Source organism: Eptesicus fuscus, chromosome 9 (genome assembly GCF_027574615.1).
Source record: "Eptesicus fuscus isolate TK198812 chromosome 9, DD_ASM_mEF_20220401, whole genome shotgun sequence".
Classification (NCBI taxonomy): domain Eukaryota; kingdom Metazoa; phylum Chordata; class Mammalia; order Chiroptera; family Vespertilionidae; genus Eptesicus; species Eptesicus fuscus.
Window position 1 is genome coordinate 3163220 of NC_072481.1, and position 26919 is coordinate 3190138.

At 56.1% G+C, this 26919-nt stretch overlaps 1 protein-coding gene and 1 long non-coding RNA gene across 2 annotated transcripts in view; one reads left to right on the forward strand and one right to left on the reverse strand.

Annotated features, from left to right (window-relative positions):
• The window catches only part of CAMTA1 (calmodulin binding transcription activator 1), a 665080-nt gene that overhangs the window by 130719 nt on the left and 507442 nt on the right, over window positions 1–26919 (forward strand). The window lies entirely within an intron of this gene.
• Window positions 20167–25803, reverse strand: LOC114235239 (uncharacterized). Its single transcript, XR_003621417.2, has 4 exons — window positions 25705–25803; window positions 21610–21676; window positions 21035–21265; window positions 20167–20313 (listed from the first exon to the last, which is right to left on the reverse strand). It is a non-coding gene; the product is annotated as an uncharacterized LOC114235239 (long non-coding RNA).

The window sequence follows — 26919 nt, forward strand, 5'->3', positions numbered from 1 at the left end:
CAGTGGTGTGTTTGGGAGGTGACCCAGCAGGGGTCTGTGAGCAGTCCGCCCTGTGGCCTCGGAGCCGGCAGGTGCACACCGGAGGGTGGTCCCGCTGGTGGGGCGGCCGAGCCAGGCACTGATGCACCTGCTCCTGCCCCTCCCGGGCTGAGGGCCACCCTGGGCGAGAGGGGCCCGGCAGTTCTGAGCAGACCTGTAGACCGACCGCCTGGCTGAGAGCCGTGCTCAGGTGCTCAGATGGTCCCCAGGTGACCCCTGGACGGGGGAGGCACCACGGGTGGGCCAGACCTCGCTGTAACCTCGTCCAGCCAGCCAGTGCCCGGAGGGGCCGGAAGCCAGGTGTGGCCCCTCTGGGCAGGATCAGGGGCTTCCCCCAGGACGCCAGCAGGGGAGGTGGGAGGCTCGGGTCCTGGCAAATTCGGCCACCGGAGGCCGAGAGGAATCGGGCAGGATGGAGCTGAGGCCGCTGGCCTTGCTGGGCTGTGCGGCCAGCGGAGCGTTGGGCTGAGCTGCCGTCTGGGGGAGCCTTGCCCAGCGGGGTTCAGCGCCAGGGCCCGCCCCCCCGGCGTCACGCCAGGGGCTACACACACGCCTGCCTCATGCCCTGATTCCCTTTCACCTTTAAAAATCCCGTTTCACAGGTGGCTTTCTGCACATTCCAGGTGCTGCTCACAGCGCTCACACCGCTGCAGAGCTGGCCACACAGGACACCCTGTGCAGAATTTTTTTTTTTTTTTTAAATTACTTTATTGATTAAGGTATCACATATTTGTCATCAACCCCCTCCCCCCGTTCCCTTCCCAATCCCCCCCACACGCAAGCCCCCCCGCCCCCCTGTTGTCCGTGATCATTGGTTAGGCTCATATGCAAGCACACAAGTCCTTTGGTTGATCTATCTCCCTTGTCCCCACCCTCCCCTACTTTCCCTCTGAGGTCTGACAGTCTGATGGATGCTGTTCTTGTTCTTCAGTCTATGTTGTTCATCTTTTCCCCTAGATGAGTGAGCTCATGAGATACTAGGAATACACTTATAGGAACCGAAAACGAGACAAGCAATAATGGTTATGCTGAGAGGCAAATGAATCAGTCTGTAGTGAGTTTCTTTCTGGGCCAACAGTTCTTTTGAGTCCCGGTTTCTATGTCCAACAGTTGTTAATGTGTTCATAACAGCAGTGATATTTCAGTTCTGGATGGTGGACAAATGGTGGTATTGCAGGTCTGACCCTCTCTGGTTTGGTCCTGGGTAATCTGCAGTGACGCATATCTGCTGACTGCTAGTATGGCAAGGCATCGCCAGAGTCTTCCATCTCTGGACTGTTTCTCTTCTGACTTCATGGCTGGAGCAGTCCTGTCAATTCCTCTCTGTTGCAGGAATCCACATGTCTCGGAGTTGTTTTCTGAAAATATACAAACATATTCTCGACCAAAAGTTAATAAAGGAATATTTTCTATAAATTTGATTTGCGATCCTTTTTCATTTTTTTTGCCCAAATGATTTTCCTTTGGCTTGTTTTGACACCATGTATGTTTTACCTGGGTGACTTGCTGTTAGCATTACAAATGAAAGTTAATTTTCTAAAGTAAAAATTTTCTAGATGTAATTTATTTGCAGGATATTTTTCCTTACATGATATTCTTCTACTATCCCCCCTTTTTTGGTTTAAATATTGGGAGGCTTTTGGAAATTTTATGCTGTAATCTTGATAGCTTTTAAATTTTACTTTTTTGCACTAAAATGTGACTGCTTTAGGTTCATTATATGTTATGCAATTTTACCATGAGATGAACTATCAATAAAAATTTTAGTTAACACTTTAGTAACAGCTTTTTTGTCCAGTACAATTGATTTTTCTAGAGTATTTGCTTATTTTGATTGGCCAATTTAAATTAGTCTGAAAACTTGACTACTATTTTACTGTCAAATTTAATATTCTAACAACCATCTTGTTTTACCCTGTAATTATTAGTGGAGAGGATTATTTGCCTTCTTGAGTAGGCCCTGAGCATTCCTGGTGCTAGGCTGGATTTAGATATCCTAGACCCCAGTTCCCTGGATCATGGGTGCAAGACATCTCCATCAAGTCTTGTTGCGGTGAGAGGGCATCTGCTGTCGGCCAAGTCTCTGTTACCTGGGTCCCGATTTGAGCTGGGTATGTGAAGCTGAGCAGCCATGGGGGCAGGAGATCTCCTTCAGCAGGGGTGAGGGTTCAGGCCCCTGCAAACTTGGGGGGGGTGAAGGTTTGTGCCCCACCTCTGTTGACCCCCAAGTTCTCTCCTGATGGCCCCTGTGCGACTGTGCCTGTCTTAGGTTGTTCCTTCCCTGAGGAATCTTACCCGTCTCTGGCTAACCAGCCATCCTCCGGGGCCAAGCAGGGTGATGTGAGGTTTAGTTCTGTCTCCTTGGTCGACTATGCCCCCATGGCCTCCGCGCCCAGCACCTGTCTTGGGATCCCCTCGCCTGCTGGCAGGGTCCCAGCACTGATCACATATCTTGTGGAACCCAGGTTTCTTCTCCAAGGAGGCCCAGCTCACCCCACTGGGCGAGAGACACATCCATGGTACCAGCCATCATGAGGTTTCACCCTTGGCATGAACAGAAGCTCAGGCAACAGCTGTGGACAATTGGATTGTGAGAAGCAGGTCCCTCTTGGCTAAAAGGGCAAGAGGGGCCAATTTAGAATGCTCAGGTGCCTTCCCAGGGGGCCCTCTACATAGTGGAAGGGATTAAACCCTTTCATGTCCTTTTTAAATTGCTGCCAGACATTCAAAGAATTAGTTTGTAAGTTTGTTTGGGGTAATTATATAATATGCTGTTGTAATTCTAAAATATCTAGAGATGTGTTACGTTTGTCTCTAAGCACCAAACAGATGATCCCCCTCCCCCCATGGGTGTGAGGAATTATTATATGTAATGGGGGTGATCCAAGTCTGGGAAAATTTTTAATGACAGTGTAGAATAATATCATGTAAGGATATTCTTTGTTCTAGTCCATGGCAGTACCCTTTCAAACTGGCTGTCTATTTCTTTTTGTATAGACAAGGTCTTGGTTACATTTTCTGCACTTCTACCACGGGCAAGTAGTGATAGTAGTGACACCCTTTCTTTGGTGTCCACACAGGCCAGAAACCTCTCTTTAATTTTACACACAAAGGGGCATTGTTTTGATTTTGTGTCATACAAAAGGGAAGCTGGGTGGAGACCCCTGTGTTTTTATACTTTCTTGCCCCCCCCCCCCCCCATGGACCTCCTGGATAACCAAGGTGTTTGGTATTATTGGTGACTACGTTAGTCAGGGGATCAGCCTATATGAGTGGTCTTACCCATGAAGAGTCAGGAGCATAAGTCCAAAATACTTACCCTCTTGTCCCGGGTGAAATTACCTTACATCTGATGATTGCTAGCATGGCTGGAAAGGCGTTCTCGTGCATTCTTGGGTTTCTGGTTACCTCACAATTTCTTCCCTGAGGTTTGACATTCTGATTGATGTTTCTCTGTTTCTGGATCTATTTTTTTCCCCATCAGTTTATGTTGTTCCTTACCTGTGCAGAATTTTTAATCAACTCTGGCAAGTTGCCCAGCCATTTAAATAAAAAGCATATAGATGAATTTAGTATTTGTAATGTTACAGTGACATTAGCCTTATATATGTACTTAGCAATTCCAAGCAGTGTGACAATTTTATGAAACATTCCTTTTCATGTGGCCAGTGGATAAACCCTGGAATTGAAATCCTGGGGTCTTTGTGCTGCCAGCAGAGGAGGGGGTGAGCTGCAGGCCAGGCAGCTCCTGTCCCCAAAGGCCCAACAGCCTGGGCTGCCCTTTTCCCAGTGACTCCAGGGTGCCCAGCCATCACCAGGCTGCACTGGGCAGGGCCTGTGTGTGCTGGTAGGTGGGACTTCTCTGGACACACCCCAATTCAGTGTTGCCCATGGGCCGGATCTTGCCAGGGCAGCCACCAGCACGCACCTGGGCAGCCTGCTCCGTGCGAGGCCACGTTGATGCAAGGGGACCTAGTCCTTCATTGCATGATTGAACTTGTCCATTGCAAGTGTCTAAAATGCAATTGATTTTCATATGTTGATCTGGTATCCTGCAACCTTGCTGAACTTATTCTGATAGTTTTCTTGTTTTGTGTGTATGTGGATTCCTTAGGATCTTCTATAAATAAGATCATCTCATTTGCGAGTAAAGATAGTTTTACTTTTTCCTTTCCAATATGGAAGCCTTGTGTTTTGTTTTATTTTATTTTATTTTATTTTATTTTATTTTATTTTATTTTATTTTATTTTATTTTATTTTCTTGCCTTATTGCCCTGGCTAGGACCTCAAGCACAATGTTGAAGGGAAGGAATAAATGATTTAATTAATCTTTACGTTATTTCACTAAGGTAATCGATCTTTATTCCCATTTGATAGGCACGCACACTGAGGCTTAGAGAAGCTGAGTTGTTTGAGGACACACAGCTGATGAGGGACGGAGCTGTGGGGCCCGCCCAGAGCGGCTACCTTCAGTTCCCTCGTTAGAGTGCTTCTCCCTGAGCGGTGCCATCTCTGTCTGTGGTGAGACTTGGTAGAGAGACCAAGGCCAGCCTGGCTAAGGACATTCAGAGGGTTCAAGGACAAGTTCTGAAAGCCTCGCTAGCAGCTCTGAGCTCCCGCTGTGTGGCTGGACACCCCCAGACGTACCTGTGTGGGCAAGGGAGCCAAATGGAAACTAACTTGTACGCTGTCCTGAAGGCTTCCTCTGCAAGTGTCCCCTTCCGTCCTCTAGCGACAGGTCAGGCAGGGAAGGTGAGCCTTATTGTCCCATTTCATTGATGAGGAGCTGGCGCTCAGAGAGGCTGAGTGGCTCGCCCGGCCTCTGGGGGGGCGGGGGTGTGGTAGAGGTGGGGTCCGGCGTCAGGTGGGTTTACTGTCTTCCGCCCGCTGCCCACTGCGCTGGGCACTTTACACACAGCCCGTGCTCGGTCCTCACTGGGCATCGCTCTGCCTTTGCCGCCACTCGGAACATGGATGGCTGCCCGGCCCAGCCGGCCGGCCGGGGCTTCCCGGGAGCCGAGCCGCATCTCCCTGCCCGCGGCTCACCAGCGGCAGACCCAGGCTTTGACCCCACACGCTCCTGCTGTCCCTGCACCCGAGGCCGGCAATGATTAAGGAAATTCATGAAAGGGAAACGAAATGGGCAAAGCACGATCCCCTGAGGGCGAGCCCTGCCCGGTTCTGTCGCTCCCCGAGGTGTCCCCGAGGTGTCCCCTCGCTGCGCCACCCCCACTTGGGTTTCGCTGCTGGAGATCGTCCGGGGAAAAGCGGAGACCTGTTCACGCACACGCCTGCCTTCGCCGAGAGCAGCCTGACTAATCCAGTCCCTGTGACTAATCCACTCCCGCCTCGATCTTTAGAGCCGGCGGCTCATTGAAATGGGTCCGATGTTTCCCTTTCAGCCCACACCTGGGTGTCCCCGGGGGAGGCGGGGGAGGGGAGGCGAGCAGTGATGGGCTGGTGCCTGGCATGGAGGGTCTGTACTGCTGATCTCCGTTCTCCGAGGCTGGAACTGGACGGATCCCAAGTGGGCACTGAGGCCTCTCCCGCCGACATCACAGGATTCCATCCGGGTGCTCAGGGTGGTGCCATGGGCAGTGGGACAGGCACCTGGGGTGGTCGCCTTTCTGTAGACCGTGTGGGCGATGCTATGCGTGAGGATTCTGGAAAGGCGATGCTGGCCTCTGTGACTGTCCTTCCCGTTCCATCCCAAGACCCAGTGCTTTGCTCCCAGATGACACAGCTCCCTGAAGGCTGGGGAGGGCTGTAGACAGGCCGCGGGAGGAAGTCGCCACCCAGCCTGCCCTCAGGCCCTCTCCCCTGGAGACCTGGATCGGAGCAGGTGGAACCTGGATGTGGGAGTCTGACCCCTGGCAGCTCGCTCTCTGGGTGATCTTGAGCACACAGTTGAGTATTTTTGATCCTCAGTTTTCTCCTCATAGAGCTCACTTAGTCCAAGTTCATTTTTCGTAAGAAGGCACTGGATTTTGGAACCATCCAGAGCTACAGAGCGGGCAAGTGGAGAAGGGCAGGGCCACGACGTGCACTGCTCACTAAGGTATGGCAGGACTTGTGTGTCCAGCGTCCCATCCGGGCCTCGCAACCAGCCTCAGCAGTGCTGGCTCTGCCCCCATTGGATGGGAAAGGACTTAGAGACTTGGACGGGTGGGTTACTCTGCCGAGACCACACAGCAAAACCACGCAGAGGCCGACAGGAATCCATGTGTGCTGACACAGGCCCAGCTTAATCAGACATTGTTCCTAAACCCCAGCTCTCCCAATGGGCGTCTCTTTGGATTTAGTGAAATAGGAACATGTGCCTGTTGACTTGCCACCCTGTCAAACTGAGAGTAGGCTTATCTGAGTGACTGTGACCTAGGCTCAACCGCTCCATCCATCCATCCATCCATCCATCCATCCACTCATCTATCCATCCATCCTCCCATCCATCCTCCCATCCATCCATCCATCCATCCATCCTCCATCATCCATCCATCCATCCATCCATCCATCCATCCATCCATCCTCCATCATCCATCCATCCATCCATCCATCCATCCATCCATCCTCCCATCCATCCACCCATCCATCATCCATCCATCCATCCATCCATCCTCCCATCCATCCATCCATCCATCCATCCATCCATCCTCATCCATCCATCCATCCATCCATCCATCCATCCATCCATCATCCATCCATCCACCATCCACCATCCATCCATCCATCCATCCATCCATCCATCCATCCATCATCCATCCATCCACCATCCACCATCCATCCATCCATCCATCCATCCATCCATCCATCTATTCATCCACCCACCCACCCACCCACCCATCTATCCACCTATCCACCCACCCATCTGCCCACCAATCTGTCCATCCATCCATCCACCCACCCATCATTCCCAAATTCTAGCTTTGCATCTTACTGTGTGCCTTTGGGTAAATCACTTAACGTCTCTGAGCCTTGGCTTTCTCATCTCTGCATTTTGGGAACTATTCCCTATCTCAGAGCGGGTATTGTGAGCGTTAAATGTGATGTGCATGGAAACTCCCTAGTATGGGCCTGACATACTGAATGCAATGGATTCTGGTTGAAGGAACAAATGCCTCAGTTTTTCTGTCTGTAAAATGGGTATTATAAAAAGCATCTTTACCTCAGGGGACTATTGGGGAAACCCAAAGAGACAGGCTCGGTAAAGCCCTAGCCCAGCATTGGCACTTGGGAACCTGGGTCTCCTCCTGATGCTCAGGGGTGGGGGCGCCCAAGGGGACCGTTCTGTTCTCCCTCCTCCTTTCCCGTCGGGCGCAGCTCCCCAGAGTGCTCACAGAGAGGCCCTGGGCCCCGTCACTTCATGCCAAGGCTGGCGCGGAGAGCCTCGCCCTGTCCTGGGAAATGCCCCTTCCTCTGCCGTCAGCCTGGGAGGTCCAGGGTGAGGCACCCTGCAAACTGTGGGGTGTAGTTCAATGTGAGCGTGCCGTGTGAACTGTGGGGCGCTGGACAACTGGGCAGCGTGCCATGCAAATTGGGGGGCGGGCAATGGGTGCTGCTCTCCTTACCTGTGTCTGGCCCGGCTTCCCGGCCCCTCCCTGCAGCACCTTGCTGCTCCCTCGAGACTCAGCTCACCCAGGTCCCACCCATTCAGCCTCTGTCCCTCGGGTCCCGCTGCCTGCACCCTGGGTGCCTTCTGTCTGTGGTCACAGCCCTAGAGGAAAGGGAAACGTAACATTGGGCTACTCGGTGTGTCTGGCTGCAAATGGGATAAAATGGCGAAGTGTTTTCTTGGGGAAGAAACGATACCTAAATATTCATTTTACCATGATCAGTTTCAATTATGAAAATAATTATTAATTGCAGGGAATTTGGGGAATGCAGAAAGAACTGGGAGGAAAATGGGGATCATCCCGCCTTCACCCCCCAGAGGCCACGAGTCCCGCCTGCTCCTTCCAGCCCCTTTCTGTCTGCTGGTTTTATTTCGTAACATTGGGATCATGTTTTTGATAGCGTACTTTTCCATGGAATATATCGTGAGCATTTCCCCTCGTATTAAACACTCTTTGCAAACATGATGTTTAATGTTGGCCTAATGGCCATCTTGTGGCTGTCCGTCATTTTCTCTCTCCATCGCTGTTCTAGCTTCGAGGAATTCAGCATAGAGTCCCCACGTGGAATCTAGCCCAGTCTGAGAGAGAGAAGATTCTAGAAACTGTAGAGAGCATTCTCCCTTTGCCATGCACGTCTCTCTGGCTCTTAGGAATTGTACAGACCCGGAAGGGCGTGGAGAGGCCGGGGCCAACCTTGGGAACTTGGCCAAGACCACAGCGGCTGCGTGGTGTGTTCTCTGTCCCCCTGCCTGCGGCCCCTCCCGTGGGCATCCCGCCCCCCCTGGTGGGCGGGCACTCACTCTCACCATCACACCCAGAGGCTGTGGCTTCACAGACCCAGGTGCCCGGAGCACCAGATCCTTTCCCGGCTCGTGGCTGGCTTAGGACCCACGTGACCCGCAGGGGCTAGCCTGTCCCGGAATCTCCCACGTCCCCGACCTTGGAACCCCCTCGCCTCCCTCCCTGTCACCTCCGTGGGCCCAGAGTCCACCTGATTGAGGAACTCTGATAGGGATGGAAAAAACCCAAGGTATGAGAGTCACTGCACTTTACAGCCTTTTAAGGGCCTTTTTAAAGCAACGTTCATTCCATTTTCCCCCTTTTTTATGAGCTTTTTGGTACACACAGCACAGAATCCCACATAAAATGGCTGAGCATTATGCTGCGTGAACACGCAGCGCTGAGTGGGATCCAGGGACTGTGGGCTGGCTCTGTGGGAGGGGCGCGGGCCCCCAGTCCTGGGGGTCTGGACTGCGGGGCCAGGGCGCCCTCGCCGGCCCGAGGGTGCGGCTCAGGCTCAGCCCCTTCCTGGGGACCGATGCGGATGCGCTCCAGGCAGCGGCACACGCCATTTAGTCCTCGTCCGTGTGCTCATCATTTCACGGAAAGTTCGCCTTGCTGGTCAGCCAGCCGGGGAGCCGGTCCCACGCGTGGCACTTGCCCTCGGGAGGCCCCCCGCGCAGGGCAGAGCCGGCCTGCGCTTCCGTCCAGGCGGTGGGTGGGGGCTCCCATTTAGTTCTCCTCCCAACCACACACTCCTTCTCTCCCATAAACCAAAGCGCGGTCCCACTTGGCCCACAAGTTCCAACATTTCATTATCCAGAGGGTCTCTCAGATCCCCTCCCAACCCCCAGACAGACACGATTATTCTGGCCGATCACCAGCCTCAGCTTTGCTTTGTAGAGTGGGAATAAGGGTCTCTGTTTATGGCGTGGTCTCTCTGTCCAGGCTCGGACCTCGGACAGAGCAGCTGGTGGTGAGGACTCTACCAATGAGACCATCAGAGAATCAGAAAGGTTAAGTCACTTGCCCAAGGCCACACAGGAGACCTGAGCCCCGAGCTCAGGGGCATGAGCCCCGTCACAAGCTGGAACAGGGAGCACTGAGGGCACCGGTTTCTGAGCAGGACGGGGCGGCTGGGACGCTGCCACCTCCTCGGCCACCTCCTCCCCTCCTCGCCTGGGCGGGGCTCCTTGGGGGGGGGGGGCGGTGGCTGCTGGGGAGCGGGCCGCTGGCCTTTCCGGCGTGCGCCTCCCTCCACGTCACTGATGGCTTCCTCCGTCAGGAGGGCTTCGTGCTCACTGATTGCTCTCTGGACCTCCAGCTCGCTCTGCAGCTCCGCGTCCTGGGAGTGAGTCTCTAGACTCGTGAGCCCTTTTCCTGCTGAGCCCCACTATCACTGCCGGGGCTCCAAGTGAGGGGGTGCGTGCTGGGGGCTGCCCGGAGGCCCCAGGGCCCCCAGGGATAGAGGACCCGGCCACAAGCCTCTCCTGCCCGCTCCTCTGCCTGGGGCCCAAGGCGCCTCTCCCCTCACATGTTAGAGGCTCAGAGCCAGATGTGGGTTGGGGAGGGGGCTGTTTAGAGTCTGGAGGCCAGGCCCACAGACAGCAGGGGTGGATCCAGGGCTGCGGGGTCACCCGGTGGCGGCCCGGCCTCGTGCACACGGATGAGGTGCTTCCCTTCTCCCGGGGTGAGGGGGTGTTGGAGCGCCTGGGGGGACCCTGCCGTGGGTGCCACACTCAGGACCCAATCATCGACCCTGTGCTTGTGGAGGGGGACCTGGTTTCTCCCAAGCCCGGCCTGGACCCCCTGCGTGCCCCGCCCCTTGCTCCTGAGCCCCACGGTGCTCGGCTGGGGTCTGGGGGCCCCTGTTTTGCTCCCTGTGGGGAAGAAGCGGCTTTGCTGTGCGGGGCCTACCCTCCGCCCTGCCCTGTGGCCAGCGGAGAAGGCTCCGGTCCCCCAGGCAAGTTTTCTCCGTGACCCCCTCCCCGGAGGCAGCGGGGCAGGGCTCACTGTCCAAGGAGGCGGGTCTGGGGTCCCTGGGCTCCTCCGAGGCAGTGTTTCCAGCACTTTCTGCCTGAGGGGCCTCATTGGGAAGCCACAGCTCATCTTTCTGCTGAACAGATAGGACTTGGTGTCTGCTCCGTCCGCCTGGGCCTCTGCCTGACCGCCTCCGTCCCTGAGTTCTGGCCCGGGCAGCCCCTCGCCGGAGTGCGGGAGGCGGCTGATGCCGGACCCCTCACCTCCCCAGGTGCTTACTCAGGTGCCTCCCGTGGGCTGAGCTCCAGAGTCAGCCCGAAGGTCTGGGGGAAGGTCTGGGGGCTGCGGGGCGGCGCGCTGCGGGGGCCGTGGCGAGCTGGCACTCTCTTCGGCTGGTCCCCTCGCCCTGGTCTGCCTCTCCCTGCTCACACAGAACTCAGCGCCGTTGTGAGATGGAACGGCTGAACTGTGACGCTGCTTGTGCCACAGTCTCTGCCACTGCCTCGGAAGGCAGCAGCTGCACCATTAGGCCGTACGTTCTCCGGAATGAACTTGGTGGCGACGGGGCCTGGGCGGCAGTCGTGCGAGAGAGAACCAGGCTTAACGGGCGTGCGAGGGAGCACCGAGGTGGCCCCCCCCAAGGAGACTGGTCCTTCGTCATAACACCCTCCCCCCCAACGAGGGCTCGGCGCTGGCTTGTGAGCTCCCCCTGTCTGTCGGGGCCGCGGTGGCAGAGCTGCCCTCGGGGTCCTCTCCTGCTGTCAGGGGTGGCCTGAGCCCCACACGGCGCCTGGCAGGGAGAGCCCAGGCGGGCGGCATGGCTTTTGCGGGCCCTGGGGTGCGCCCGCAGTCTCCCTGGGCGGGCTAGCAAGGCCTGCCCTCCTCGGCTCACCGGGACCCCAAAGGCCCCAGGCCCCGCGGCAGCTGGCACCCTGGATGCGGCCTGGGAGCTGGAGCACCGGTGACTCAGTGCGGGCGAGGGAGGCTGGCTCCCAGCTTGCTCCCTGGGAGGAAACCATGGCCGTCCCGAATCTGAGAAGGGTGGATGGAGACGGAGAGGCTGACAAAGATGTTTTTGCTCACCCTCTCGGCCTCAGTGGCAACCTTGACTCAGCGACCCTCTCACAGCCCTCAGCGGCATCGTCACCTCCGGCTGCTGCCATAACAAATGACCACAGAGGTGGTGGCTTAAAGCCACACAAATGTGTTTTCTTCCAGCTCTGAAGTCAGAGCCTGACAGGCGTCTCACGGGCTAACATTAGGGTGTCGGCAGGACAGCTTCTAGGGCGCCCTAGCCAGTCTGAGAGAGAGAAGATTCTAGAAACTGTAGAGAGCATTGCCGGATGGAGTCCTGCTCACGGCATCTCTCCCTGACCCTCTCTTCTGCGTCCTCCTTTCTCAAGGGCCGGTGTGATTACACTGTGCACCCCGACAATCTCCCGTCTCCAGCTCCGCTGGTCAGCAGCCTCATTGCACCGGCAATCTCGGGTCCCGTTGGCCCTGCACCGAGCCACGCAGGTTCTGCGGAGGATGACGTGGGCATCTCCAGGGGGACCGTTCTCCCCGCAGAGGCACGTGGCGTGCCGGGCCGTGGGCCAGTTTGACCTTTGTAGCCGCTGGGCTTGGCACAGGCAGGGCTTGGCCTTGAGGCAGGATGGCTGAGATGGTCTTCCAGCAAGTGGGGGAGCGGGAGGTGCGGCTGGGGCCACAGCACGCCTGTCTGCAGGGAACAGCCCACGCGTTCCCGGGACTCCCCGTCAGAGAAGGGGGTGGACTTGCAGGAACAAAACCCAGGAGCAGAGGTGGCCCCAGCAGCAGAGACGGTGCCGAATCTTCCAGAATGGGAGCAGCAGTGGCCACGCGCCCCTCCTAGACCGCCTCCGCGGAGAAAGGCAAACTCAGACGCCGGCCTTTAAAGATTCAGTTCAGCGGTAACCATTTTCAAAATAAGTGGACGCCACACAGACCCCAGATGCTGCGCAGGCGGCCGGCAAGAGACACAGCATGGCCTGCGATGACTCCTACCGCTCTGGGCCCCACAAAGCTCTCCCCACAGCCTCCGGCTAACCCTGCCTCCTCCCCCTCCCCCTCCCATCCCGCCGGGCAGCCCGCCTCTCCGCTCCCACAGCTTCCCGGTGATTTGCGGGCCTCTCCTGGACCTGTCCGTGCACGGACTCCTGGAGCGTGTCCTCGGGGACCTCCAGCGCCAGGCCTATTACTGAAGTCCGTCACCCAGAAAATCTGTTGACGGAACCATTCCCTCTGAACTGCAAGCAAATTGGGGAATTTGAATGTGATGCAATGAGCCTGCAATGGAACAGCCTCCGAGCAGCGCAGGGCCCGCGTCCACGCGCCTCTGCGGCTTCCCGAGCTGTCACCGCCGGGCTGGCCGCACGCAGTATTTATTCTTTTTAATTAAGCTGCGTGGCTGTGTGCTCACCCTCCACAGATGCTTTATACAGCCCAGCCTTCTAAGTTGCTGGAAGTTTTTATATTTTTTTAGCGGAGAGTAAAATTAAGCAGTTATTAGTATTCACGAAAAATGCTCGTGGCAGGCTTCGCACGCGTCCCGAGAAGCCACCTGCAGTTCCGAGCAGCACTTGATAATGCTGTAATTAGATCTGAGAGGCAAAAAAGCTCATTAAAATTAAATAACGTATTTGTCACTGTTTTAAGAGGTACAGATTGCCCAGAACCACGCTGGTCTCTTGACCTTGAGTCTTTCGGCGGAGTCCTTGCTGCCGACAATTGGAAATAACATCAGCAATTCTGCCGGGCCCTGAAAAACGCGCTCCCGCCGGCTCCGTGTGCATGAAAAATCGCACAGGTTTCCGGGGGAATCACAGATTTGTCTACACGTTCTGGGAGGAGAGAGCACCCGGAATCTCCCCCAAACAGGCCATTCGGATAACGCTAGCAGGAGATGACGTGTGGGGAAGGCTGGGGTGCCCCACAGGACGTGGGGACACTGGGATGGGTCTGCGGGAAGCGGCGTGCGGGCATCGGCACTGCTGCCCGCTGCTCCAGCCCGGCCTGAGGAGCTGCTTGCTCGGAGCAGGCCCAGGGTCACTGAGACTCGGACTGTCAGCGATGCAGGGCCCGTGGGACGTGTCCCAGACTTCCAGAAGGTCGCAGCCTCGTTGGGGAGACAGGGCCCAGCGAAATCAGGTGCCAGGGAAATGTGCTGTTGATAAAAGCAGCGGCGTTTGCGGAGCGCGTCTTGTGTAACCAGCCTGCGCGGTCTTTGTGAGCCTCTCTGTGGTCCATGGGGTGACCCTGACCGTCCCACCTGCCTTGAGGGCAAGGCACTGGCCCGCAGTCACATCGTCAGCAGGGAGCTGAGCCAGGATTCAAGTCCTGGGCTGTCCTCCTGCAGACCCCGGCCTGGGTCAGAGTAGCTGATGCATGGCCAGAGCAGGGAGCTGGGGAGGCAGGAAGTACACAGGAGCCCATTAGCACCCAGAGCGCCCCCTATCGGGCGGATCCCGCTCTAGACACCTGCTGTCTCTGAGTCATTTCATCCCCATAGCAGCCCTGTTACTCCATTTTACAGGTTCAGAAACTGAGACGTGAGACACTGAAGAACCAGCCCCAGGTCACCAGGTACCTGGTGGCAGAGCGTCAGTGAAGCCCTGCCCTTGACCTTTACTCTGGATTTCTTCCCTCTTGAAATCCGTAAAGCATTCTACAAAGGAAGGCTGCAATCTAAAAGCCATCGTGGTTATTTTTATTCTTGGAGGGAGAAAGTGCAGGCTGCATTCAAGGGCGGGAAACAGGGCCGTTTGCTCCGAGCAGGGAGCTGCTCTCTGGAGGTGAGCGGACAGCTGGACAGTGGGAACATCAGCAGGTGGCACACCGAGGCTGGCGTGGCCTCCGGGGAGTCGGGCCCGTGGCCTGGAGGAGCCGAGGTTGTCTGCCCTGCAGGCGGGGAGCCTGCGGAAGCCGGGCTGCGCCGACTGCCCCTCCCGGGCAGCGGGATTGATTTTCCAGGCTGACTCTCTTGGCACTGGGTCCAGATTTAGGTCGGTGGAGAGCTCGTCTTTCAAAGTCCAGCTCAAATGTCACCTCCTCGGCAAAGACTCCTCCCGCCCCCGAAACAAAATGAATCGCCCTCTGTGCTCCCGCAGCACCGGGGTCCCTCCAGGATCGTCTCATCGCGTCGGACTCGATGTGTGTGCTTACGAGTCTCTCCTTCCCGCCGACAGAACTTCTCCCGCAGGTCCCCTGCCGCTCGCCTGGGTCCTTGCGCCTGCGCAGTGCTGTGCATACAGTGGGTGCTCAATAAATGATGACGAGCACAGGACTGACTGGCTAGGTGACTGAATTTGATTTAATTCCACGGACCCTTCCAGAGGCCTCAACCCTTCCCACTGATGAGCTCGTGTGGTCCTTACGCCAGGCCCGGGATCAGCTCTGTTCTCTGCATGTTACACCTAGGGAAACTGAGGCCGGGAGAGGTTTATAACGTCCCACGTCACACAGCTGGACGTGGCAGGGCTGGGACTTGAAACCCAGGTGCTCCCACAGGACAGACAGGTCTGCTCCCAGCAGCCTTTGCACATGAGTGGTGCTTCTTACCAGGGATCTTGGGGGTTAATTCTGATTTCGCTTTTTAAAAATCTTGCCTACATTTAGGAAGGTTTGCAGGCGTTTGGGCTGCAGTGCCATTAAGGTTCCTTTGTTGTAGCCACAGAAGCCAGCGCGGGCTCAGTGGCGCAGGGGCGGCTTCCCGTGAGGACGGGCACCTGGGCCACGGGGGTCTCGGGAGGCGCGCGCTCTGCCCATCCTCACGCCACCCGGCCCCTGCAGCCTCCCTGGCCTGGTGGCCCTTCACCATCATGGCTGAGGGGCGGAACCGAACAAAACTGGGGTGCCGCTAAGACCGTGACAAGGGGAGGGGTGGGCAAGAAGGGGTCTGCTGCCCACTTCCTGTCCGTCACGTGCCGTTGGTGGTCCCATGGCCACCCCTGTGGTCATCCCTGTGGCCACCCTGGGGTCCTGGGGGCTGAGGGGCGTGAGGACCCAGGGCTCACAGTCCTGCATGTCATTCTGGAGTTGGGGGTGGGGGGGAGCGGATTATTCCCGAGAGGAGGAGGTGCTGGCTGTGACCTTTCCCAGGTTTTTAACATTTTGAGGGATTGATCGCATTGATCGCGGCCTGTTCATTCTCAGCCTCCAGAGGACACGGATACCAGGCGTGGGAACTGGCTGCAGACGAGGGTTAGGCCCGCCTCTCTGGCTGGCGTGCACCAGCCTCTACAATAGGGAGGGGGGCTGGCGGGGTGTCCCAGGAGAGAGGGCAGGCAGGGCCACGGTTCTGTTGGTGCAGGTGGCTGCCCTGGTTCAGGCGGGGGTGGGGGGCAGCCAGGCCGGGGTCTTCAGGGACGGGAAGCGTCTTGCCCTGTTCTGTCACATCCAAGCCCCAGCCTCAGTGTCCCTCCGCAGTGCCCCACTGATGTGCTGCGCGGGCCCTGCCCTGGTGGGCGGGGGTCGGTGCCAGTACCCGACACCCTCGCCTGCCGGCCTGGGCCGTCATGCCTCTGGGAGGCACCTGCCTTCATTCGCTTCCCAAACATGCCCAGGGCGTCCGCTCTGCGCCGGGCACAGAGCGCGGAGGGAAGGAGGGAGACAGACAGGTGCCAGGCCTCCCCCACTGCCTGGCTGACGTGCCCCCTCCTCCCCAAACCCTTCCTCCCCAAGCCCCTCCTTTGAGCCGGCCTCTCTCCAGCTCTTCCTCCCTGGGAGGTGGGCCTGGGTGTGGGCCCCAGGTCCTGGGCCTGCGAGTGGGTGGAGGGGGAGTCCAGCCCCTCCCTGCGACCCCACCCTTCTCCTCCCCTCCCCCTCCCTGCCAGGCCCCTCCCCTTTGGCCCCATCCTCTTTGGCCCTTCCCTCCCTCTCTGGCCCCGCCCCTCTCCCTCCTGGCCCCTCACGCTCCTGGTCCCCCCTCACCTCCCCCTCGCGGTCCCCAGCCTGGCGCCTGCCAGAGCATGATCTGAGCTTTATTAGGCCCTCTGAGCCCCGACCTACACCCTCTTCTTCAGAGGGGCTGCTCGTGGACTGAATGCCTCAAGGAGCTGCCTCAGAAGTGTCGTGTAGGATGTTTCCTCTGACGGAGGACGTGACCTTTAAAGCCACAAGTAAAGGAATCAGAGCTGCCAGGAGAAGAAGGGGGCAAGGAGGAGCCTAGACAGCGCCCGCCTGCCTGCGAGGTCTACAACCCTCCCCCAGGCCCGACCCGGTGCAGGGGCTGTGGTTCCCAGTGGGGTGTACGGGCCAGAGGCCCTGGGGGCGCCCTCACCCGGCCTGGAGGCCCCATGGAGCCCCCTGGGGATGAGGTAGCGGTGGTACCCTGCCCCTGCCCTGTGGGAGGGAGAGGGAGGTCCCTCACCATGGCCAGGCCCTGATGGCGTCGTGGGGACAGCCCTCTTGGGGATGATGGGGAACTCCTGAAGGCTGAGCTGCCTGCTTCATCCCCCAGAGAGCCTGGTGGGGGTCCAGCATAAGGTGGGGGTCCTGGGTGCCTGAGCGGGGGTGCAGCAGCATCCTGGGAGCTGGCTGTCCCTCTGCATCCACCTGGAGGGCTGCCCCGGGGCCTGGGAGGAGCACTGCGCCCGGGCCCGCCTTTCGTCGGAGGCCTCGGGTCTTTGTTGCCGGGCAGATGCGTGTGGTCGGGCTGCTGCCCTCAGGGGTCCGGTGCTGGAGCATGTACCCTTGGCAGTGGCCGCGCCGAGGGTCCACACAGGCACTTCACGCCAAAGAGGCCACACTTGCTCTCCCTGCCCCCACAGGCACGTGGCCATAAATCGAAGGCGACTGCCCATTCCCGTCTACGTTTTTAAAGGAAACTGCCGCCAGCATTCTTTTGCTTTGGTGGCTGGGCTCTCCTCTCCGGGGGCCTTTGGTGGAAGCAGTGAGCGTGTCTTGCTGGTAGGAGGCCACCAGGAATTCTCTGGAAGGAGGACCAGGTTTCTCTGCAGAGAAGAGCCGGCTGTGGGCCTGGTCTACTGCCCGACCCGCTCTGTAAGGGCTTGGGAGACAGGCAGGTCCGCGGGGGATCGCTGTCCCGAGCTGAGGGTTTGAGCCGGTGGCAGGGCCTTGTCTTGGAGACCTGCCCCGCCCTTCTTACCTGGGTGTGTGGTGTGGGGCTGGGAGGGAGCTCTCTGCACCCTGGCCCAGCTGGAGGGCCCGGCGGGCCCTTCACGGGGGCTGTGGGGGATGTATGCTGCTCTGGAAAAGCAGCAGGGTGTGTGTGTGTGTACTTGTGTGCACGAGTGCATGTTTGCATGTGTGTTCCAGTGCCTGTGTGTGCATGCCCGTGTGTGCTGTTGTGTGCCCTCATACGAGTAGGAAGGAGGTGTGTGTGGCACGAGGCGGGGTCTAACCCGGGAGCAGAGGCGCTCTCGTTATAAATAAGGCTGCTTTTTACACTCCCCGTCCACCATGGAGCGCAGCCAGCAGGCCAAAGGTAATGCATCTCAGCCATCCGCCCGCCGCGGGGGAGGCCAGTGTGGTTTATAAGCCCCTCCGGCTGGGGGCGGGGGGCAGTGGGCAGCTGAGCAGGGCTGCTCCAGATGGAGGTGGGGGGCTGGCTGGCTACTGTGGGCCCCGAGTTCTCTGAAGGGAAGAATGACGTGCCGTCTGTTGGCTAATCAGCGTTGAGGAGAAAGTCCTGACAACAAGTAAAGAAAACTTAGCTGGTGATAAAATCGGGGGCTTTTTATGGTGGTTTTTATGGGAACATTTTCACTTGGGGAGTTATTAGAGTTAGTGCGGTGGTGACAAAAGCCGCATTTGCATATCGCCCGTGATGGGGGCGGGATGGAGCGCTAACTGCGTGTCGGAGGCCCTCTCAGAGCCACGCTGACATTTATTGCCAGTCGATGCTGCGTGTCTGGCATTAGTTACCGCTTCGTGTCCTGTGTGGAGTGTAGATTTTCAGTCTGGGGATCTTCCTGGGGCTCCTGGCAGCAGCTTCTTGTGCTCAGAGCAAGCAGGGCCTTTGGAGGGGGTGGGCGGTGGGGGGAGAGGGGATGCCTCCGGGGAGGGCGGGAAGGCTTTGCAGGGCCACACTCTGCCCAGGCACCTGCTGGGGGCTGCCGGGGTGACTGCTGGTCTAAGTCAGGCCCCAGCCTGGAGAAAGGGATTTCTCCCGACATTTAAAACCCCACCCCCCCGAGATACTCAGTAATTCATATACCCTACAATTCCCCCATGTACAGTGCACAAGTCATTCGGCAGGCATGGCTCAGCAGATGAGCGTTGACCTATCAGCCAGGAGGTCACAGTTCGATTCCTGGTCAGGGCACATGCCCAGGTTGTGGGCTCCATCCCCAGTGTGCAGGAGGCAGCCGGTCAATGATTCTCTCTCATCATTGATGTTTCTATCTCTCCCTCTCCCTTCCTTTTTGAAATCAATCCTATCTAATAAAGAAGGAATATGCTAATTGACCCTCACACTGTTGCAAAGTTGGTGGTGCCTACAGCCAATAAGGAGGGAATATGCTAATTGACTGCTCCGCCCTCAAAGACAGCAGTGCCCACAGCCATTAAAGAGGGAATATGCTAATTGACTGCCCTGCCCTCAAATATGGCGGTGCCCACAGCCACAAGATGGCGGTGCCCAGTCCCCTCAGCCCCGCTGGGGCAGCAGGCACGTGGCAAACCTGCCTCCAGAGTCCCTCAGTGCCCTCAGCCCCCCAGCTGCCCAGGGCCGGCCCGAGGCTCAGGCAAGCTTCAGATGGTGGCTGCCCAGCTGCCCAGCTGCCCAGGGCTGCCCGAGGCTCAGGTAACCAGGGCCGGCCAAGGCTTGTGCTGCCAGCAGTGGCAGCAGTAGAGGTGTGATGGGGGTGTCACCTTCCCCTGATCACCGGGTCGCCTCCCACCCCTGAGGGCTCCTGGACTGTGAGAGGGGGCAGGCCGGGCTGAGGGACCCCCTCCAGTGCATGAATTTGCATGCACCAGGCCTCTAGTAAAGATATATTTTAAAAAATAAAGTGTTCAAGCCAGTGGTATATTTAGTGCAGGGGTCCCCAAACTTTTTAAACAGGGGGCCAGCCAGTTCACTGTCCCTCAGACTGTTGGAGGGCCGGAATATAGTTTAAAAAAAAACTATGAACAAATTCCTATGCACACTGCACGTATCTTATTTTGAAGTAAAAAAACAAAACGGCAAAAACACCCGCATGTGGCCCGCGGGCCATAGTTTGAGGACGCCTGGTTTAGTGTATGCCATTTTAGTGTACTCACAATTGTGTAAGCATCACCACAATTCGTCACCCCCAAAAGAATCCCTTAGCTGGCACCCCAAGTGCTTCATCCCTTCCAGCCCCATGACAGCGGGCCCCCCTCTGGCTCCATGGGTGGCCGCCTCTGCACAGTCATATCTCGGGTCATGCCACACGTGACCGTCGGCCCGGCCTCTCCCTCCGTGCAGTGCTTCCAGGCTGCTCCATGTCGCAGTGGCCACACACGAAGCGTCCTTTTTGTGGCCGGATCACACCCCATGCTGTGGGTGGGCCACATTTTGTTTGTGTTTCTGTGAGTTGATTTCTCCCACGTTTAAAACACATTTTCTTTCTAATTGTAAAAGATACTCATGAAAAACATCACCCCGCAGAGCGTGTGGGTTTTCTGGGTGGAGGAAGGAGCAGGGGCGGGGCTGGGGTGTGATGCCATCTCCTTCCCGGGGCTGAGCTGATCCTTCCCATCTGGCCCAGCGCGGGGCTCAGGGCCCCCATTGGTGTAGGGGTGGGGGCTTTGCTATTGTCACCAGAGAGCTGTCTGTGCCGAAGGGGCCCTCGGCCTGCAGGTTCCGAGTTCCCTGGGGGATGTTGTGGTGGCGAGGTTCTGGATCAGCTTGGCTGATGTGCGTGCCCTGCCGTGGCCCCTCCCCACACGCTTAATCTGGGGGAGGAGGGTGGGGGGGGGTCACCACTTTGAAGGTCTGGGTAGAGTCGGCGGGGGAGGGGCAGCAATTATGGGTTTCATGTGCTGTCCATGTTCTGGCATCGGAGGGCAACCGCGGGGCAGGGCCAGGGGCGTCCTCTGGCCCGGATTTGGGGAGGGTCTCTGGGCAGAGTGTGAAGTCAGAATGTCCTATTTTCTCTCTCCCGGAAAATCAGGAGGATCCCTGGGCGCCTCAGCTCTTAGTCTTAATTATGCTGCTATGTAAATATTTCCAAGGTCTCTGGGTTTTCTCGGCTGGCATTATATCACCATTAATAACTAGAGGGCACACTATAAATATGCAAACTAATAATAATGCTTTCACTCAGAGAGCATCGATAAATCGCCAAGCAGCCTGAGGCCTTGGGCAGCTTGTTCTCTCTGCTGTCTAGACGCCCCTTCTGCAACTGGAACCCAAGCCTTCCCTCCGCTCCTCTATCCCAGGGGCCTTGGGAGCAGCCGCTGTGCCCTCCGTGTGGCGGGATCCAGAACTCTCCGAGGAAGCGGCTGCATCCTGTCTGTGCTGGAGGGATGGCCCTCCCCAGCTCCTGTCCTTGGTTAAGTTGGGAAGGTCACAGAGGTCAGGGTGGACACTGCCTGAGTGCAGACCCAGCTCCCCACAGTGAACATGGCCTTGGGAAGTCACCTGAGATCAATCGCATAGCGACTGTGTACCTACTGTGTGCCAGACGCTTTGCGGGCAGTGCACACAGCCCTGGCTTCTTGGAGCTGACGGGCTGCTGTGGAGACAGGTGAGCAGGTGACAGTGGTGATGCGTGTGATCTGAGTGCCTGTCAAAGTGGAGCGGTTCCTGGAGGACCTGCTTAGGGCCTAGGACCCAGTCCTGGGCCGGGGAGGAGCCTGGAGTGTGTGCTTTCTAAGTGCTGCCTGAGGATGAGTTGGAGACACCCTGGCAAAGGAAGTGGACGGACAGAGTTGAGGTAGGGGTAGGTTACAGGGAGCATGCAGGTTGAGGGAACAGAATGTGCGGTGGCTTTGAGGAGAGAATGCAGGTGCGAGTGTGCTGTAGCCGAGGCCACCCCAGCCTTCTCTCCCATTGCCAAGGGCGCTGCAGCCCGGCCGCACTGAACGGGGCAGATTCCGACAGGAGGCAGGTGACGCCTGAGCTGGGAGGCCGGCAGGAAGGAGGTGGTGTCTGTGGTCTGTGGAGGTGGCAGTGGGGTGCACGTGACTGGGTGGAGCCAGACTGGGGCAGGGACACCGCAGAGGTGAGGCGTGGAGAATGCCGCTTACCTCATAACCTGGTTGCCTCCTCACCTGAGTCACACCTGCTTCGGGACTGTGCTGAGGGAGCAACGGGCTGCAGAGAAGTGGTACCCACGTGAGACCAGCTTTTTCTTTCTTTTTTTTTTAAATACATGCTCAGTCATTCCCCAGCCACCCAATCCTGTGCATGGAGGCAAGCCGTGTTCCCAGTTCCCTGTGTAACATTGTAGCAACTTCAATGGGATATGTTTCTGTGGCTTTCCTAGGGCATGTGTGAGGTGTGTATAAAATAGATACTGTATATAATATTTATTATACTCTGTATATAAAACACACATGTAAACATATATAACATATCTATATATATAAAAGCCTAAGTGACCGCTCAACCGTTGGACCAGTAGCTATGACGTGCACTGACCATCAGGGGGAAGACACTCTGACTGGTAGGTTAGCTTGCTGCTGGGGTCCGGCCGATCAGGACTGGGCAAGATGGGCCGGACACACCCTGGAGCCCTCCCACGGTTCCTCCACAGCCCCGATCGTGCACGGGTGGGGTCCCTTGGCCTGGCCTGCCCCCTCTCCCAATCCAGGACCCCTCGGGATGTCGGAGAGCTGGTTTCCGCCCGATCCCTGCAGGCCAAGCCGAAGGACCACTGGTGCACGAATCCGTGCACCAGGCCTCCAGTTTGTTTATGAAACACGCACTCTCTCTTCCTGTCATGCTGTGTGGTATCTACTTTGCCCCCGTTCTGTTTTCTCTCGATCCTCCTTGAACTCTGTGTGATTGCTGTTTCATAGCCGCCTCCTTCCCTCCACCTGCACTGTGTCCAGTTCTGTGCACTCAGCAGCCTTTATCTCTGCGTGCTGCTCCAGTCTGGCCTGCACTTCTATTGTGGCCTTTTTAACTTTTCATCTCTGCTCCTTTTCTGAGCTCTAAAAGCGAATGTCTTAATCTTTTATTATCTCCTGTATTGCCCCTTTGTTCTCTTATTTTATCATGGTGTTTATTTCATTGAATTTGGGGTAATATTTTATTGGGACTTTCTTCTGTTGAGGGCTTTTATGATCCTTTTGTTGTTCCTGTTCCCTGCATTTTTTTTAATGTGAAGTGTCTTGTGTGGGTCCTGGAATGGTTCTGTTTTGGCTGGTGCTCATCTTTGAATGAGGTGAGCTCCTTCTATTTTTTTTTTTTTAAGTTCCCATCCCACCATCCATACCCTTTGGCAACATCTGCTTGTTCTCTGTATCTGTGGGTCTGTTTCTGTTTTGTTTATGCATTTATTTTCTTTCTTTTAGATTCCACATATGAGATCATACAGTATTTGCCCTTTTCTGTCTGACTGATTTCACTTAGTATAATATCCTCTCCATCCATTCATGTTGTCACAAATGGCAAGCTTTCATTTTTTATTGCTGAATAATATTCTGTTGTATATGTGTACCACATCTTCTTTATTTATTCATCTATCGATGGACACCAGGTTGCTTCCATATCTTGGCTATTACTAGTAATGCTGCAATGAGCACAGGGTGCATATATCTTTTTGAATTAGTGTTTTTGTTTTCTTTGAATAGATACTCCAAAGTGGAATTGATGGATCATACGGCAGCTCTATTTTTAATATTTTGACGAACCTCTGTACTATTTTCCACAGTGGCTGCACCAATTTAAATCCCACCAACAACGCACGAAGGTTCCTTTTTCTCCACATCCTCGTCAGCACTTGGTATTTGTTGAGTTATTGATGGCAGCCATTCTGGCAGGTGTGAGGTGATATCTCATTGTGGTTTTTGATTAATTACGTTGTGCACCTTTTCATATGTCTGTTGGCCATCTGTGTGTCCTCTTGGGAGAAATATCTATTAAATGGGATTTTTTTAATGTTAGTTTGTATAAGTTCTTTATATATTTTGGATATTAACCTTGTATGGGATGTATCATTTGTGAATAATACATTCTCCCATGTCATGCTCCCATTCAGTAGGCTGTCTTTTGTTTTGTTGGTTTTCTTCGCTGAACAAAAAGTTTTTAGTTTGATGTAGTCCCATTGTTTATTTCTTTTGTTTCCCTTGCCTGAGGTAATTCCTAAAAAAGTATTGCTAAAAACGATGTCAGAGAGTTTACTGCCTATGTTTTCTAGGAGTTTTATGGTTTCAGGTCTAACATTTAAGTCTTTAATCCATTTTGAGTTTTTTTTTATACCAGAGGCCCGATGCATGAAATTCATGCAAGGGGCTTGGCCCTTGCGGCCATGGCTGCTTGCCTTGGTCCTCACAACCGGGGCGGCTTGCCTTGGCCCTTGCAGCCCTGGCTTTGTCCGGGAGGTCATCCAGAAGGACGTCTGAAAGGTCGTTCGGCTATCGGGTCTAATTAGCATATTACGCTTTTATTATTATAGATGTGGTGTAAGAAAGTGGCTCAATTTTAGTCTGTATCTGTTCAATTTTGCCACTAACACTTACTGAAGAGACTGTCTTTACCCATTTTGTATCCTTGCCTCCATTTTGGTAGATTAATCCACCATATAAGTGAGGGCTTGCTGGTCTATTCTATTGATCTATATATGTTTTATATTAGCGCCATACCCTTTTGATTATTGTAGCTTTGTAGTATAGTTCAATATCAGGGAGGTGTTACCTCCCACTTTGTTTTCCCCCCCTCAAGATTTCTTTGGCGATTTGGGGTCTTTGTGGTTAAAAATAAACCTTAGGATTAATTTTTACAATTCTGAGAAGAATGCCATTGGTATTTTAATAGGGACTGCATTGAATCTGTATATTGGTTTAAGTAGTAAGGACACTTGAACAATATTAATCCTTCCAATCCATGAGCAATCTATGTTCTTCCACTTATTTGTATCTTCTTCAATTTAGTTCTTCAATGTCTTATAGTTTTTAGACTACCGGTCTTTTAGTGACATTTGTTCCTAGATATTTTATACCTTTCATTTGTCTGGACCGACTGCTGTGGCTAGATCTTCCAATACCTCGTTGGATAGAAGTGGTGATGGTGGTACCTTGTTTTGTCCTGATCTTTGGGGACAGGCTTTCAGCTTTTCGCCACTGAGTATGGTATTAGCTGTGGGCTTGTCATCTATGGCCTTTATGATGCTGAGCTGTGTTCCTTCTCTGTGCACTTTGTTGAGTGTTTTCATCATAAAGTGATGTTGAACTTGCTTCTTGAGGTGGGCCTGTCCGGCTACGAACTTCCCTTTTAGAACTGCTTTTGTTGCATCCCATACATACTGTGAAGTTGTGTTTTCCTTTTCATTTATTTCAAGATAGTTTTTGAATTTTTGTTTGATTTCCTCTTTGATCCATTGTTTGGTAGCACGTTGTTTAGTCTCCACATATTTATGTGTTTTTTCCAGTCTCCTTCCTGTAGTTGATTTCTAGTTTCATGCCCTTGCGGTCGGAAGAGATGCTTGTCGCTTCCAGTCTTGGAACAGTGGCCTCACGCAGACACAGACTCTGTGTAGACTGTGTGCCGGGTGGTGTGGGCAGGCGGTGGGAGCCGATTCAGTGCCTAAGATGTCCAGGGCACTGGCCTACCCAGCGGGAGCAGCGGCTCGGGGAGGGGAGGCCAGCTGCAGCTGCGGGAGGGAAGGCCAGGTGCGTGTGCTACTGCCTTGCTGATCCTGCTTGTTCCCTTTGTTTGGGCAGAAACGGGCTCGGGTGACGTGTCCTGGAACACACTGCAGCCACCCTGCTGGCAGGCCAGAGCCTGGATAGAGCCCCCGCCACCCTGTGAAGGGGACAGGGACATGCACAATGGTGCTCACCCGCCCCTCCAACCATACAGAATCGGCGGTCCCCCGAGAGCTCCCCCGGCCCTCCTATGTCTGCCTTGTGCTAGGGCAGTGGTCGGCAAACTCATTAGTCAACAGAGCCAAATATCAACAGTACAACAACTGAAATTTCTTTTGAGAGCCAAATTTTTTAAACGTAAACTTCTTCTAACGCCACTTCTTCAAAATAGACTCACCCAGGCCGTGGTATTTTGTGGAAGAGCCACACTCAAGGGGCCAAAGAGCCGCACGTGGCTCGCGTGCTGCAGTTTGCTGACCTCTGTGCTAGGAAAATTGGTCCAGTTGGAAGAGACCTCTGTACCGGACTTACCTGCTGAGGGGAGTGGTGGGAAGGCCGGGTGTGGAGGGGAGTTGTGGGAAGGCCCGGGGAGTTGTGGGAAGGCTGCGTGCGGAGGGGAGTTGTGGGAAGGCCTGGGGAGTTGTGGGAAGGCTGCGTGCGGAGGGGAGTTGTGGGAAGGCCGGGGAATTGTGGGAAGGCCGAGTGCGGAGGGGAGTTGTGGGAAGCCGCGGGGAGCCAAGCCTGCGCTCAGGTGCCCGCGGCAGCTCCCCACAGGGGGCCGGCGGCGGCGGTGGCCTCTGGGGTTCCTGCTCTCTCTCGGTTCCGGTTCGGAGGCTGGAGGCTCCAGGCGGTAGCGGGACTGGCTGGGACCCTGCAGGTAGGCCGGCCGCCACCCTGCGCGCTCCCGGGAAGGCGGAGCGGAGACCATGGCGCTCACCTGCTCCCGCAACCCAGCGAGTCCCCACTCCCGCGGCGCCCGCACCCTCTCTGCTCCTCGCTTCCTCTTGTTTGTTGTCGGGGCAGCTCAGGGGCCTTGTCTTCAGGAGTCCCGGCTGCCTGTGTCCCGCGGAGCTGCCCTCACTGGGGGGCGAGTGCACCTGCGGGGGCCGTCCAGCTCCGCGCCCGCCTCGTGTCCTCACCCGCGGCGCGGGGACCCCCGTGGGCGTCTCCCCTTTCCTCTTCTCCTGCGTGTGGCGGAACCGCAGTCTATGCGGAAACCACGTTAAACCCTGTCCGGGCCGAGAGGTCCCAGGAGCCCCTCCGGACCAGCGATTTTCTCCCCGTCCATCCCGGGGCGCAGGCCAGTGCCTAGAACCCCGCGGCGCCCCGAATTCGGCTTTTGCTGATTGACAAAAACACGTGCACGCCGAATCCGTTCACGCCAGGCGGCTGTGTGTTGGCTGTTGTCACTTTTTCACCCGGGAACCGGAGGAAAAGAGGTCGGCGCCTGCCTACCGTCAGGTGCTGCGTGTTTTTAACGTCCCTGCGGCTCCGGCTGAGCGGGCGCGGTGCTTCCACGGGATCTGCCCTCGCGGGTCGCTGCTCACGAGGCCCACGGGGATGCCGGCGCGCTCCGCAGGGGCGGCTGGAGAGGGCCGGCCGGGCTGCTGGGTTTCCATGGCTTTCTCCCCGCCCTTCCAGCAGCTGGTCGTCCGCTGACCTGCCGAGTATGTGGCCTGCTTATGCCAGAGGACACGTTTCCCCCGATTGTGCTGCCACGTCCACGGGACGGCTCCTCTCCCCGCA